This window comes from Populus euphratica, unplaced genomic scaffold, assembly GCF_000495115.2.
Source record: "Populus euphratica unplaced genomic scaffold, PopEup_1.0 scaffold31.1, whole genome shotgun sequence".
NCBI lineage: Eukaryota > Viridiplantae > Streptophyta > Magnoliopsida > Malpighiales > Salicaceae > Populus > Populus euphratica.
In genome coordinates this window covers 1711319-1728679 of record NW_011499850.1, presented here as the reverse complement: position 1 = coordinate 1728679, position 17361 = coordinate 1711319, and the positions used below count along the sequence as shown (strand labels likewise).

The 17361-nt window shown below is 30.3% G+C and overlaps 1 non-coding gene across 1 annotated transcript; it reads right to left on the bottom strand.

Annotated features, from left to right (window-relative positions):
* Positions 1–9890: 9890 nt before the first annotated feature.
* Positions 9891–9963, bottom strand: TRNAA-UGC (transfer RNA alanine (anticodon UGC)). Its single transcript has one exon. It is a non-coding gene; the product is annotated as a tRNA-Ala (tRNA).
* Positions 9964–17361: the final 7398 nt, after the last annotated feature.

Below are 17361 nucleotides of genomic sequence, written 5' to 3'. Positions count from 1 at the left end.
TTTCAAAAATACTTGAGTGGAAAAGAATTGTTAAAGAGAAGGGTTTATATAGAGATTATATTTTGCATGTGTGGATGTCACTATCCACCAGCAAATACCAAGCTTCACCCGTGCGTAGACATATAACACTGTTACTTGCATCAGAATCCCAAAATGGATTGATTGACATGAGGGCTCTGTACATATTTTGCTTCACTTTATCTTTTCCTAGGCATTGCCACACTGTAAAAGCAAAGCAAATCTCAGTTCCACTTTCGTAATAAGAGTAGAGAGGACCCAATTAAACATATGCAGGATCTGGGAAGTCCAACCATACGACCCCGATGTCTCCTCCCTCCTGCATGCTTTTGTGCTGTAATCTCAAGGTACCAAACAGTCGTAGGATTTTTTTTTAGTTATGGTCGCATTATACTTCGGTTTTTAAGTTACTTTAGGGTTGCAGCTTGCAATAATGCATCATCTGTCACACACTCAAGATACACATCACATGGAACATGGACTGATCGATCCCTCCAATGTTTAAATTTTAGCTTGCATCTTTCAAGGTTGTATCTGGCCAGAATCTCAGTACAAAAAGAAAATATACATAATAGAAAAAATTAAACGCATTCGATTAGAGGGGTAAAGACAAAAACAAAAATTAAACGTGTTTTTATAATAATTTTAGAGTGAATATTTAAAATTAAAAAACACGAGAAATATTTCTTCTATCTTAATTCTTTCTGTATCTTTTATCCAGAGAAACTGCATTCAAAACCCAAGAGATTGAGAGATTGGGAGACCATGGATGTCCACATTGTATACCATATATAAGGTTTATTCTACTTTGTCAGGAAAAAAAATATTAACAAGTCAATCCAATGATCATGACGTTTACATGAATACTTAATTTGTGTCTAATCCGATTTCAGTATCTTTCTTTCGGGGAAAAAAGGTGGATATTTCTGAACTAGCTAGTTAGATTTGGTATGTGTTAAAGAAAGACTAGCTAGATATCATTGAGCTTTACAAGGCAGTATGAGCAGAATCACCCATGGTGAAATGAAGTACGAGAGATGAACAATGACACCACTACCTCAAGACTGAAGACATCAGCCTTTTTGGTTAGAGTCCCACCACAAGAAATGCCATCTAGGTGGCTCATCTCTCGATCACTTAATTTTTTCAGGTGCACCTGAGTTATAGGGGATCAGAGTGATCACAGTACTTCATCGTTCTCTGAAGAAGCCAAAACTGTCACCTCATTTATCATCATTGCATCTCTCTCATCATCATTATTTTATTCATTCCTTTTTCGAGACTACAATATAGGCTTCTCCTTTCCAAATCCTTCGCAACAAACAACGTTTTGGACCGTATGCAGGTGAAAACGAAGAACCAGCAATGATTTTAGCTATCATTGTGAAGGCGCGCGCATGTGATGACACTGGGCTAAGTTACACAAAAAGCTTCGGCTTGTTTCACAGTTTGTTTCACATAGGCATGTGATTCTTGACGAGTTGCAAATGGGCATATGCTACCAAGTTTAGTCTCTCTCACAATTTTGTTTTTTTTTCAATTTACCGTCCATCTTTCAACTAAGGCTATTAGTTTTATTCTAGGAGAATATCCAATGAATCTAGTCATTTCTTCTCATTTGGGCCACTCAACAAAACTTTTCTCCAATTGAATCCCTCTATCTGTTAGAATTTCTCATTATTGTGCGTGTGCATGCATGTGTGATATTAAGTGTGTATTTCATGCACTAAAATGAAATTATTCTCAATATATCTTGATATTTAGTATTAAAATCAAATCAATAATGCTATTTTAGATAAGTGGTTCCTCGAAGGATTCTAATAAACAAGAGATTTAGTAAAAAAAAATTCATCTAGAGATCCTATTGAGAATCAATACATAGATAATATTAAAATTATATATTTTTTATTTCATTTATTTTTTTTCCTATTTTCGTGTTTGTCTTGGCTGGAGTCATGAGACATTAATTTATTGTCGCAACAAATTAGATAAGATAAAAGGAATTATTTTATTTGATTCAAAATATACTTCAAAAAAAGAAGACTTTTTCCATGTGGACTAATTGAAGCCATGCCCTTAATTTTTATTTTTAATTTTTCCACCTCTCCAAACCCACCCCCAATCCTATAGATAATGGAAAAGGTATTACCAATAATTTTAATGCCCAGCAAGGTTACCTTTTCCAGATAATTGATAAAATTCAATTCTAACAAGAGCTTGATGACTTATTTTATTTTCCTGCTCTTTGTGTTTAAATAAAAACTTTAAGGATCGGCAATCTTGTGATTAAAACAAATATTTTTAAAACTTAAATATATATTAAAAACAATATTTAAGAGGATTTATTAAATTCTTTTCAATGTACCTGGAAAATATCATGAAATCTGTGCCTTCACTGTTGTTTTTTTAAAATAGGAATTCAATCATTGAGATAAAGGTAGGAATCAAAATGAAAAAGTCATGGTCAGATTCAGTGTTAGAGAATAGAAAATATGAACTGTTTTTTCTTTTTCTTTTTCCTACAATTTGTGTGCTTAATTATGAAAAAAAGAAAAGAAGAAAGAAACCCTTGTGTGTGATCAGCGTGGACTCGACTTTTCTAATTACCATTGGCAAACATCATCATCAACATGATTTGAAAGGTTTTAACTCCAACAATCAAAGAAATTCTAATAAAAAAAATAACATATCTACGTCCACGCATTGGAACAAGGAAATGTTAAACGGGGGGCCTTGTGGGAGGAAAGTGGCCAGCTTGAAACTCATTTCTGGTGTTATATTCTTTTGTAGGGAGACTTTTGTACTGTCTTGCTTTTTTTCCGTCATTATCACTGTTGATGTAAATTTTTCCCAATGCCCCATGTTCATAATACTACAGAATTAATAATCACTGTGCATGGAAAGCCACGGAAGGTGACAAATTTAGGTGGACGAGACAATCCATACGTTGGGTTTAACTCCTAGCTCTATGTAGTGGATATATGCTTTTACAGGAGGAGATTAAAGCTGCTCCAAAATCACCACCCCCTTTTTCACCAAACATGCTCCATTAGAATCAGCACCCAGCACTGCTCACTTCCATCTTCTGGCAAGGTTATCACTTGTAGGGTGGGCCATGGCACCCCCATCACAAGCTGAGGAAAGCAAGATTATAGATTTTGAAGGGCCCATTTCAGAATTCTCTTTGCGAGCGAGTGGCAAAGAAGTTAGTGTTCTGATATTTTAAGAGGAAGATAATGAATAATAAAAAGGAAAGTTAGGGTTTATCTTTTCTTTTTGTTTGTGTTTTGAAGGGGCACGAGTGGATGCTGGAAAGTGAGGGGGAGGATCACGTTTTTTGCCGCTTTTGGGAGAGAGAATATATGAATGAGAGCTTTTGCTATTCTTTTATGAAATCGAAAACGAGAGGGTGTGTGCTGGATGAGTGGGGAAACACGATGGTTATTTTATTTTTTATTTTTCTCCTCCCTTTTTAATTGTCTCCCCCTTTTCTCTTGTTTTTGCTTTGTTTCTAGCCACTGCACAGACAAATAAGGATTTTATTAAGTGTAGTGGAATGATGTAGTGTTTGTTTTTCCGGTTTTATATTTTGGAAAAAATTTATAGTTTTTTAAAATTATTTTTAAATCATTTCAATGTATTAATATTACCAATAAAATTATTTTAATATATATTTCTAAACAATATATACTTTAAACCTTAATCACAACCTCTGTTATCTTAAAAAACCAATAATTTTAATGATGCACTTAGTGCACTGAACCATTTTTATTATTATTATTATTTTATTTTATTGCTCTTCATTTTGTTTTAATTATATATAAAAAATTGTAAATAAAAAAACAATAGGTATGAGGTAAAAGGGTTAAAAATTACAAAATAGAAGGTAATTGGAAAAATCAATTTGAAAATATATTTTTTGATTTTTTGAAAATATGGTGAACAATAGGGGTTAAAAATCAAGTGATTAATTAATTTTTAAGTTTTTGTATATCTTAGCTTACCCCAGGCTACAATTTCGAGGTCTGCCTGTGCTTGCTTTGTAGTAAATAGTAGCATTAGAACGTGGAGTCTCTTTAGTATTTTAAAATAGTAGGGATTAAAGATATATAGCTGGGACAAAAACTTATTAAATTTCAATCAAAGGGCGCCCACATGTCCAAGAGATAAAAACAATAAATAATTGTTCTAAGAATATCTATATGAACATTTTAAGATCCCCATCTCTATCATTAACAAATGATTGATGTATTAATTCAACAAAATTTAATTTCCACCATTTGATTAAAAAATTAAAAATATATAAGAAAAATATTAAGAAGAGAGAAAAGAAAATTATGGCCAAAACTAGCATCAAATAAAAACTAGATCTCATTGCAAGAAATTCATAGGCACAAAAATTATACAACTTTGTCGCTAGATTTGGGAGATTTGGACTTAAAAACATTAAATATAAATTTTGTGTTGATTTGATGGTTGAAATTATTTTCAAAGATTATATTTTTATGTTTGTAAGGCCTAGGGGATGCTCTCTAAAAAGAAAATAGCAAAAAAAAAAGTAAATTACTCTTTCCTATCAATTTCTTCTATTTTTTTTTACATGTGATTTTTTAAAAAAATTTCTTTACTTGTATATTTGTATTATAAAATCTTATTAATCATCTCTTCAAATTAAAATGAAAAATAGTAAAAAAAAATTAAATTATGATTCTTTTTCTAATATATATCAATAGGAAATGAATTAACAAAGTAAATTACAATTTATTAGAGAAATGATATATTTTATAAATCTAAATCAACATAATTAATACAATATTCAATGAAATATTTTTTCAAAATGTAAATAAAAAATTACTAAATTAATAATTTATTTTCAATATAATGTGAAATAAAATAAATATTACTATTAAGAAATAATTGAAAGAGGATGACATGCAGAATAATGAAATGAAAAAAAAAAAAACGTTTAGTGTTTCAAACTTGTTATATAAAGACAATAATATATGGATAAAACGATAACTTTGTCTTGTATATAATTATCAAATATAATTTTACTTTCACTTTCTATTTCATCTTGTTTCTTTGTATTATTTTATCTCATCCATTTTTATTTGGGACAACAATCAAATGCTACACACACACACACACACAAACTTAGTTTAGATTCTTAGAATGTAATTAAAAAATATATATCATCATATCTCTCATCCACCGACAAGTATTACTTTAGTTATATATGATTTATCAAAAAATATCAACAATTATGAAATTCACTGATTAATGATATTTATTTACTTATTCAATCCTCGAGATGCTCATTCCATGCATGAGATTTTTAGGAAAATGATTTGAAAATACAAAGTAAGGTTAAAACTATTCCAAAGCAAAAGAATTGAAGAAGAAAAACAAAACAGAGTAGGGACCTCGTGAGTTAAAACGGGTAGATTCTCTACAAAAGGAGACAATCACCTAGGTCGGCATCGCACAATTATTGTATCCTAATAAGGATAAAGGATGCTATTAATTATTAATCACCCACAGAGATTAAAATAAATGTTTATGTGCAAATCGGGCACAGATTACCTTTTGATTATGATAATATGATCCCTTTCCTTTCCTTTTGCATCGTTATATATATATATATATATATATGCATTCAAGAAGATCACATGAATTTTGCTTCCGTTGTCGTCCTCTTCCATGCATAGTGCTTTTCATTAGGCTAAGCCCCGCCCCACCCCAGGCCCTAGTACTGCAGCCAACAGACTTTCTTTCAATGAATAAGGGGGGGTTGTCGGGGTGTGTGTGGGTGTTGTTGGGTTTTCCATTCATTCAATGATTTAATGATTTCTCCCCATATTTTGTACTCTTAATTAATCTCTTATTGAAGAGAATTTCTAAACATTTGGATGTGAGTTTTGTAACTATGAGAAACAATGAATAAGAGAATAGAATAATTTAGTACGAATTTTATTAATTTTTATGTTTTAATAACTCCATTGTATTTTTTATATATGTTCGGCATTAGTAACGTCTCATATTTTTATCTTCTATGGATTTTTTATATTATTTTAATACTAGAATAACTTTAAATACTGTAAAAAATGATTTTGTTACTTTAAAAGATTTCATTTAAACTAAAGAGATTCTAAAATTCAAAATATTTTAAAATATATTTTTTTAGTGGCTGGATTATGAGTTAATTAAATGTTCTAGTAAGATAGTTTATTCTTCTTGCTATAGGAAGCATGTAACATGCAAAATAATCATCTTCGGTGGGATTTTAAGACCCTTGTATGATAGAGTCAATGATATTTTAAAAAAATAATTATAATAAATGAGAGAATGAATATTTATTCTTAAAAACTAGAGTATTTGTTATTAGTTTTGATATAATAAATACTCTAAGATTAAGAAAGTATTTTTGTTGAGAATAGAGATCTTGAAATCTTTATTGTGTGCTTCCAGAGGTATTTATAATCATGGACTGAAACGTAACATGCAAAATAATCATCTTTAATTCTTTTTTTTTTGTAGAAATAATGGACTGAAATGTAATTTTATTCTAATATATTAATAAATGATAAATATTTCTTGTATATTTATTAATGTAGGATGAGTTGTCCCTGACATTAATATTAATAAAAGATAAAAGATGAGTATCTTTAATATTAATATTTTATGTTAAAAGCTGTGAGATTAAACACATAGAGTCTTGTGGCTCAACATAAAGCAAATAATGATCTCTAGACTTTTAGTCTTTTGTGCTTGGCACGTTGCCAAGCCTATGATCAAAGGATATTACAGAATGAGGGTTGAAAAGATCTTGACACAACCAAACTCTTACTTACTTAGGCTTGACATGCAACTAAGTTCAATATCAAAGAGTTGAGAAGGTAGCTAAACCCATGCTTTGAAATGTAATTTTATTCTAATATATTAATGAATGATAAATATTTCTTGCATATTTATTAATGTAGGATAAGTTATCCCTGACATTAATATTAATAAAGGATAAGAGATGAGTATCTCTAACATTAATATTTTATGTTAAAAGTTGTGAGATTAAACACATAGAGTCTTGTGGCTCAACATAAAGCAAATAATGATCTCTAGACTTTTAGTCTTTTGTGCTTGGCACGTTGCCAAGCTCATGATCAAAGGATATTGCAGAATGAGGGTTGAAAAGGTCTTGACACAACCAAACTTCTATTTACTTAGGCTTGGCACGCAACCAAGTTCAATATCAAAAAGTCAAGAAGTTAGCTAAACTCATGCTCAATTGGGCTTTGCACACAATCAAACCTAAAGGTAATAAGGTTGGCAATTTTCTAAACTCATTCTTAATTAGGCTCAGTGTATAACCAAACTCAAGGATATTGATTCTAATATTTTGTTAAACTCATATTCGTTGGACTTGATTAAAAATCTAAAAACAAGTTAGATTTGTATTATTTAAGCCTAACTTCTTTTTAAACATGAGAAAATTAGGTATGGACACAACTCCTACCCATTTATCAATATATTATCACTGTAGATATAGTCTTTTGTGCTTGGCACGTTGCCAAGCTCATGATCAAAGGATATTGCAGAATGAGGGTTGAAAAGGTCTTGACACAACCAAACTTCTATTTACTTAGGCTTGGCACGCAACCAAGTTCAATATCAAAAAGTCAAGAAGTTAGCTAAACTCATGCTCAATTGGGCTTTGCACACAATCAAACCTAAAGGTAATAAGCTTGATAATTTACTAAACTCATTCTTGATTAGGCTCAGTGTATAATCAAACTCAAGGATATTGGTTCTAATATCTTGTTAAATTTATGTCCACTGAGCTTGATAAAAAATCTAAAAACAAGTTAGATCTGTATTATTTAAGCCTACTTTCTTTTCAAACATGAGAAAATTAGGTATGGATACAACTCCCACCCATTTATCAATTTGTTATCACTGTAGATATTATATGCTAGGACTTCGGTTTTTTTAATAAAGTGCCAAAAAAATAATTCATCCATCACTAATCCCTTGTATTGCACACAATCAAACCTAAAGGTAATAAGCTTGATAATTTACTAAACTCATTCTTGATTAGGCTCAGTGTATAATCAAACTCAAGGATATTGGTTCTAATATCTTGTTAAATTTATGTCCACTGAGCTTGATAAAAAATCTAAAAACAAGTTAGATCTGTATTATTTAAGCCTACTTTCTTTTCAAACATGAGAAAATTAGGTATGGATACAACTCCCACCCATTTATCAATTTGTTATCACTGTAGATCTTATATGCTAGGACTTCGGTTTTTTTAATAAAGTGCTAAAAAAATAATTCATCCATCACTGTAGAGGCCAAAAGAACAACCACCTACACATTGCTCAAAGAGATGCCTCTCATATCCAGAAGCCATTTTATTTAGAAGAATGCTAACAAAACCTAATCTATCTCAAATTATCTGGGTGGAAGATGTCTCCAATTAATTATACGTGCACTATCTTTTGTTCAGCAGGATTCTCCTGCTTCGATTTAATGTGATTTCAATACTTAAAAAAATGACAATTGATAGATGATGAATTACAAATCTCATAAATATTATATAATTAATTGCATACAAAAGGAAATAAAAACTCTGTATGATTTATTGCATGGAAAAAGATAACAAGCGCTTAATTTTAGGGTCGGCGTTAAGCATTATTGGAATCCTTTTATTAAATTTTAAAACATGTTATTTTATCACTCAGATGTTTACATTTAATTGATGTTATATATATAACATCAATTAATTATACTAATAACAATAGTTTCACATTACATTTAAAATTAGAAGCCCGCTACGTTTACAATTATTATCTAAAAGTAATTATTGCCATCATAATTAAGAATTACGTAAGGATCATTAACTTAAAAATAACATATATTTTAAGAATTTAATAAATTCATAATTTAAAATTAAACATGGAACGAATTGCACGATGTTGGAACACGTGCATTCATGTATAAACACATGTTAAATAGAAAATTTGTGTGGAAAACATATATAAATTTATTACAACTAATCGATGCATAGATGAATATTAATAAAAAAATCGCACATGAAAAAAAAAGCATTATTTTGAATGCATTCAATGAATAAAAATATGAATTAATTAGGATAATTATTAAATAAATATTCTCGATAAGGATACTTCTGGAAGCTGGATCCTTATTCATGTAATGCAACATTGCTATTATATTTAATTTCTCCCTGGACAAGAGGCCGGTCCCATGGGGGCAATGATTTCTTTGCTTGGATTCGGTTTTACTTGCCGGTTGGAAAGCCACTTTAACAAATATGTAATGCAACTAGGTTCTTGTCTTTTTTAATTATTTTAACTTGTGGGTCTATGGTGAATTTCTCGTAGTTTTTTGGCCGTATAAATTTTCATGGTGGAATAGTTCACGATGCATTTGATATATAATATTGGATTGGACATGACAAGATTTTGCACAGAAATTTCTAGGGTGGTCGCTAGCCATCACACTCGTAATGGAGAATAATTATTGATATATTATTAGTTATATTACACTCGTAATGGAGAATAATTATTGATATCTTATTAGTTATATTTATATTAAAATTAAATTAAATTAAATTAAATTTATGATTTATCAAAAACAATAAGAATATCTTTACTTAAGTTTTTTTTTTTTCTAATTATATCCTTTTTTTATATATAAACCCAGAAAATAACTGATAGAATACATCAATTACTCTATTTCTCCACTTACTACTTTGTAATCTCAAATGATATCTCACCATTTTCTCCAAATCAATTATAAAAAGTTCAAAAAGGAAATGGAAAAAAGAAATGCATAATGAAAATCTTAAAAAACAATGGAGATGCAGGGGATCGAACCCTGTACCTCTCGCATGCAAAGCGAGCGCTCTACCATTTGAGCTACATCCCCATTTCCCTAAGTCATCAAAATATAAAAATTATAAAGGTTTAGTTTCTATTTTTTTTTTTTTAAATGAATGAATTATCATTGATAAAGATCAATTTGAGCAAATTGCTTACAAAGTTTGTACGGTATACAAACACTAAAATGCAAATAAAGGCCAAGTACTGAAAGTTCCAGCTCTTGCAATGAGCATCATATCTCGAATTTATAATAGCTTCCTGCAGAATTCTACGTCGAACACAGCTGGAAATTCTATGAACAATAATACTACCAACTCTTGTTTTGCATTTACAAGAGCATCTTATATGGAAATTCTTGTTTTGGATTTACAAACTCTCATTCGCTGCATTCGTGCAAATAAGCAGCGTTGACTTTAATTCTGCATCAGCTTGACAAATTTCTAAAGCTGATCAGGCCATTGAGCAAATATGGTAGTGGGCATACAAAGGCATTTAGCAAGTGATAGACAGGGTTCTTGTGGCTAAGTTTGAGGTAATTCAAGATAAGAATGCAATTTATTGAAGCTACACCATGTAAATTCAGATTTCAATCTTTTTTTTCTTCGACCGAGACTTGGGTCTAAAATTTATGCTAACTCTCCCAACTTGAATCACCTGAGCCCTCATCAGAGTTATTGCAAGTGGCGACTGCTACGACCTAGAAGGAGAGATCAGGAAAGTTCAGAGGAAGGCAAGCTCTTCTCTTGATCATCCCTGCCAGAAGGCAATGCTTAGCAGTGGTGAATACTTGGACCGAACAGCACAGACGTTGCACCATTTAGTGATTGATTGATGAATAGAGACCATATCTGACAGAAGTGATTTGCTCATTTTCTTGCTTCTAGGCACCTAGAGACAATCATAAATTTATGGGCCTGTAGGGTTATGGGTAAAAAGTACAGTGCCAGGTCCAAACTCTTTTTCATTAGCTTAAATTAATGAAACAGGGTCCGATCTCAAGTCCAACAGTTGAATGTGTCTGGTTATTTTTGGTATTTTAATTTAGGGGAGGGGGGGGGCCTCATGTTTGGTGGCCATAGTTATAATTCAGAGTCTAGTCTTGGTCTGATTAAAAATTTAGGACCATAGGTAAACCTTTTGAGAAGTCTAATTAAAATAACATCTCTTAACAAGTGCTAGAAATTCTAAGCCACCGGCTTATGTGTTTATGTGTACCACAATTAATTTTTAGATCTACTGAACATTATACAAACCTAGTAGGTAGCTAAGACACCACGAGAATGACAAATATACATGCTGAGACTTGAACCTAGGATTCATAGACAAAAAAACTCTACAAAAACCGCTGAATTACAAGTCTTGGTACATAAAAATTACTTTTTATGTATGTCAGTTGTTGTAGGGTATGGGGTTTTTTATAAATGGTTTTTATTTGAAAAAATATTAAAATAATTTTATTTATTAATATTAAAATCATCAAAAATTATTTTAATTTGATAATTTTAAAACATATCCAAACACTGTTTTAAATAGAAAAATAAACAATAAAGAACCAGTCTTTATTGAATCACCATTCAACTCACTCCAGGCTCACCCCCTTCTACTTTTGGGGCAAGAACCAAAACAATCTAAAATTTGATGTTTCACTGAAGATGTGTTTTTCTCTGCACTTGAAATTAATTTCTTTTTAATATTTTTTATTATTTAAATACATTGATGTTAAAAATAAATAAATAATATATTACTTTTATATATTTCTAAATAAAAAACATTTTAAAAAATAAACACAAAGAAAAGGCTACCTATTCCTCTAACATGCTTTGAAAGTTCAAACATGCCATAATAGCACACTATTATACAGTCGAAAAGAAGAGCTTGGATAGAGTATATCACCATGTACATGAAAGTGATTGAGTTTGAAGTGACCCTCCATGTCAATATGTTTCACCATTTTCACCATATTTTGCTGCTGTAGAGATCAAATTCTTACTAGCCTGCAGGGTGTTAATGGCTTAAAATAAGCCATCGGTTTGTCGCCATGCTGATCTGGGTGGACCTTGGAAATAACACCAGAGATCGTACTCAGATGTTAAATTGCACATTCAATGGGGAGATCAACTTGGCAAGCTGGCAAACCTTCTGTCACTCATAAAATGGAGAGAGCCCCACGTCATGCAAATTTGGTCAAGCCCTGACTAGATCATGTTCCCTCTGCTCTGGCTAGTTTTTGGATCTCTATGCCAGGAGTTGATGCCACATATTGTTCTTGCGTTTTTTCTATTTCTTTGCTTCCATGGATTTTCTCCCTAAGCTAATTCTCTCATTGATTATGCCTTTCTACGTTCTATATGTAACGTTAATGTTCTTTTCCTTTCTTCCAGTTTTAGTATATTGAAATCACACGTGAAGATTAAAAAAATAGTTAGAGAAAAGGGAGAAAATTGAATGTTAGAGAGATTTAACTAAAATTATAGGAACAAAGGGTGTATGCTTACCCTGTAGTTTTAATGTAATTTCTTCAGTATTAAATTATTTAATTAATATTAGTTAATTTAGTTTCTAATTTTAAAGAACCCGACCTTTATTAATTTCCAATTAGAGGAAGAAAAGATTATCCTATTTTAATTTAATTTATAACTTCAAAACCAAGCTTTTTTTTCCAATAGGAGGATTAACAGTTTTATGATTATCAATTTTGCAAAGCCAAAACCTTTTTTCTGTAATTTTAATATTATTTCTTCAATATTCAATTTTCTTTTCTATTTTTTATCATTTTTAATTTTTTTATTGCAATTTCTTATGCGTACGGTTAAATATCTTTAACACGTGGCACATTCAGATTTTTTAATCAGTTTTAAAATTTTCAAATGCAGGTTTTTTATATCTCGTTGTTCAAATCTTTAACATTTGAGACAGCATGTAACTGAATCGAAGAGAAGGTCCAAAACTATAACCAAACCTTAACTCAAGGATAGAAACCCAACCCAACTGGGAGGGGGTACAGTCACGACTACCACCGACTAAATTTTTCTTTTGAGGAAGTGGTGTTTCAATTATTTTAAAAAATAGTTTGAATTTTTTATTTAAATTAATATTTTTAGATTTTTAGATTATTTTTATATATTAATGTTAAAAATAAATTTTAAAAAATAAAAAAAATATATTATTTTAATATATTTTTAAACAAAAAATACTTTAAAAACTACAGTAGCAGTACTTTTAAACACTTCTATGGTGATTATAGGAGTGAAATTTATGAAAGGTAGCCGGGTATTTGAATATTAGGACGTTGAGGTAAAATCTTATACCCTAGCTGGTTATGTTTTAAGGAATTCCCACTTTATAAAAATCGAATAATTTAGGCTCCATTAGTTTATTTTCAACCACCTCTAGCAACCTAGTTGTTTTCGTTATCGTACTTGGCTAGGTTTAACATCTTAATGTAATAATTGGCTAGCTTGAGGTCTAGCTTGTACCGAATTTGTTTTTATAAAAAAAAAATACTATTTTATATTTATTTTTTCAAAAAAAACCTTGTATTTTCAGTTGATCAACTCTCACTCCATATAAAAAATAAAAAATCAGTGACATTCAAAAAATTTCGGTATGAACAAAAGTGGATTTAATTACCAAAGGAAGTAAAAATTGTTGTATGAAAAAAAATTTAAGCAGCATTCAAAAAGAATTATGGTCAAAATTTTATTTTTTTATTAATACATTTCCTTCTTTTTTATGAAAATATTTTTTATATATAAATTGCATGATTTTTGAATGAAAATATAACACAATTAAAAAATATATTTGTAGAAATTCAAATGATTTAAAATAATGAGAAAAAAAACCCTTTAGCCAATACCCCATTTTCTTATTTATGATCCGTTTGCTAAAGAAAACATGTCTTTTTATTATAAGAATAATTTTTTAAATTAAAACTTAGTCAATTAAAACAAATATGATTCTAAAGTAAGACTATAAAAGAATTTAAAATAGTTACTTCAAATAAATTATAAAAAAATAAAAATAAAAAAATATTATCATTAAATAGTTACTAAAAAATAGAAAGAAATAACTAGATTTTTATACCAAATACAGAGGCCCACCATGTGATTTTAAAAAATATTCATTACAATAATATTTTTTCACTAGATTTTTTTTTAATTTTTTTTTTAAAAAATATTTTTTATTTATTTTTATAAGATTATTATGATTATTAGTTTAATGAATTCATTAAAGCTAAATTAAGTTATTTTTTAATTTTTAATTATTTTTTTAATTTAATCCATTAATATTAATTTAATTGAGAATTATTTGGTTTATTTTTAAACTCATCAAGTTAATTAGGTCACATTAAATTATTAACTTAGGTCACATTAAATTATTAAAATAATTATGTATTAAATATATTAAAATATAATTAATTTTTTAAAATGAATTTTCACTATTGAAATGTCCATAATTAAATAATTAAATAAAACTATATTTATATTTTAAAACAATTATATTAAGAATTTAACCCTTCTGTATAGCATCTCTCATAGATGTGAGAAGGACCTCGAAACCCTATTCACTAGCTCCTTCCACACCTATACACGATATTATTAATCACTGAAAACGGCATAACACAAGAAGAACCACCAGATCCCGAACAGAGCGAGTGGTGGATATATTTCTAGTTCTTCGCCACAAGTTCTTCAAACTCCGTACAATTTGACCAAAGACATTGTATTCAGTAACCCAAGACCATTTAACACGTGGGCTAACCAGTGAGGGCTCAGTGGCATAGATCATATTCACCTTGTTCGAATGTGGGCGGCACCAAGGACTGCCCCGTGCGGGTTCTCCGGTCCAGACCCTGACCATTTTGCGTCTATCTTACCAGCAGTGAGGGAGATAGCCACGTGAAGCCTGCATGGTTTGTGTTCAATCTTGTTCAACCTTCCTGTGACAATGGAGTCTGGCGGTGAGCATGTTTCGGGTTTACACGGGGCAAAGTGACACTCAATATTGCTTGTTTTTTTCTGTTGGTGTTATTTTAATTATCAAGCGGCACACAGAGCAAAAACAAAGCACATAGGGAAGATGTGTTTTTGTTTAGATTATTATAGTTGATCTTATTAATTATTATATGATTATTAATTGCCTGCCCTAAATGGGAAAGACATGGGAACATTTTTGTTGTTAGTTGCTTGGTCATGAGGGGATGATCTCTCTTCCTTGCATAATTAATTAAATTAAATGGGACAAAAAGAACCTATACTTGGAGTTATCATATAATATAATAATTTAATTAGGCATTGAAAGTTCTAGCTAGGAGCTAGCATATATATATATTTCTATAGTGGCTAAGATGTTAACACCGTTTGGGATTATTAAGTACAAGTTCACGGACCCTTTCAGCTGTTGGATGTTCTTCTTTTGTAATCTATGTTATAAAATAATTGACCCATGAAATGTTTAGTGATTTCAGGTGAGCCCCCCCACACACACACAGGAGACTGGCTACATTATTCGAATTTCTACATTTGTTTCAAAAAAGGATTCTTTTCTGCTTGCCCGTGACTTGTGTTTTACGAGAAGAAAAGGTGCATAATGCTTATGAAATTGGGTACTCTCATCAACTAAACTAGACCCTGTCCCCTTGATATTGTCTTCGTGGATAACAACTAATGAAAGGTGTAATCCATTCGTGAATATCAATGATAGATTCAGGAAAATACGTGTTCTTCATCTAGAAAGTGAATTATTGCGTGATTAATTGGTTTATAGATGTTGCTTTTTAAAAGTATTATTTTTTGAAAATAAATTTTATATATATATATATATATCAAACATTAAGATCATTTAAAAATATGAATTTGATATTTTTTAAAAAATAAATATACTGTTAAAAAAATCTAAAAGTGAAAACTCCTACACTTCCAAATAATTTTTTTAAAATGTCGGGTTAAGTTCTCAAGTGATTAGTAAATAGAAGGGTTGAATGTTTCTTTTTCTAATGTTACAAAGAAGATGGGACCATAGATTTGACTCAAGAATCTGAACTATAGAACTGGTTCAAGGTTTTCGTATCGAATCTTGTATATGAGGTCCTGATGGAGAAGTGTACACTTTTCACACTCAAGTGAGAGGCGTGTTGGACAACAATTAGGATCCAATGATTTTCACTTTTCTATTGAATAAAGAAGTGACGAGGGAGGAGAAACACAAACATTTTCTCTTTTCTCTTTCTTTTTTCTTAAGAAAAAGGAAGAGAAAGAAGAGACAGATTTTGTACCCAGAGAACAAGAGAAGGAAGAGACTGATTTTAACCATACTTCCTTTTTACTCTTTTGGTTAGCATGTGATGGTAGTGAGCTGGTGTAGAAAACATAGATCCCACTTGGTTAAGGGGAAAATAAAAAGAAAAAAACCTTTCATAAATTTCAATTCTATTTTGTTCCTAGAAAGATTCATGAAAATTTATGGTTGATAGCTCGGTTAGTTGGATGAGAAAAGGAGGGCAAAAACAAAGTAAGCTCAGTTAAAGGCTTATATATTCTTAATAAAACAAATTAAGCTAATTAGAGCTAGTAATTGCATCCGTTTTCACACAAAATGATGTACATTTTGTTTTGTTTATCGGTAAATCGTTGGATTTTAGACTATATAATAACGAAGGTTCTTCTCTATTATATAATAATCGAATTAATTATATATGTTCATTATGGCTTGAATATATTTCATTAAAGAAAACTACCGATTATATAACTATTAGACTATGTCTATTTATGTAGATTTGTATATTCGTTAATTAATTATTTATTTACAACTTATAAATTCTAGTTACATACTTTTATTTCTCGACACAAAACAAATTTATTTTTATTATAAAGGATAGATAAGATCAAGATTTTCTATTCCTTTCAATCTAAAAATTAACCTCAGAAAATTTAAAAATCGCTACAAAGCCAACATTGATATTTATCGTTGTCGGTAACATGTTGGAAATTTATATTTGTCACTATTTTTGCTGTCCAATGAATGGCAATACTCTAGAATTCCCTTGCTTAATGCAATGAAATGCATGGATGTGATTACTTGGTATGATTGAGCGATGTGAAATTAAACAATATTTACAAAATTTGACACCAAGGATTATGTGAAACTCTAAAGGTGGAGAGGATAAACTTAGATACAGTGGCACTTTTTTAGCTTGGCCATATCTTCATGGGAATAGCTGCAACATCCCATGGGCCATGGCAAGCAGTCTTATCTTTCACAGAATTTTGTGTAGATGTTGTTGCTGATCAATGTCAAATTCACTTGGACATGTTTGATAGCTAAGGTTTCAACCTTTACAAGCTTGCGCGTGGGTGCCGCCCAAAAGGACGAAAGCGAAGAGAGCAACTGGGTCGGCAAAAAGGGGAGCATTGATTCGGACATCATACCACTGTTGCCTAAACAC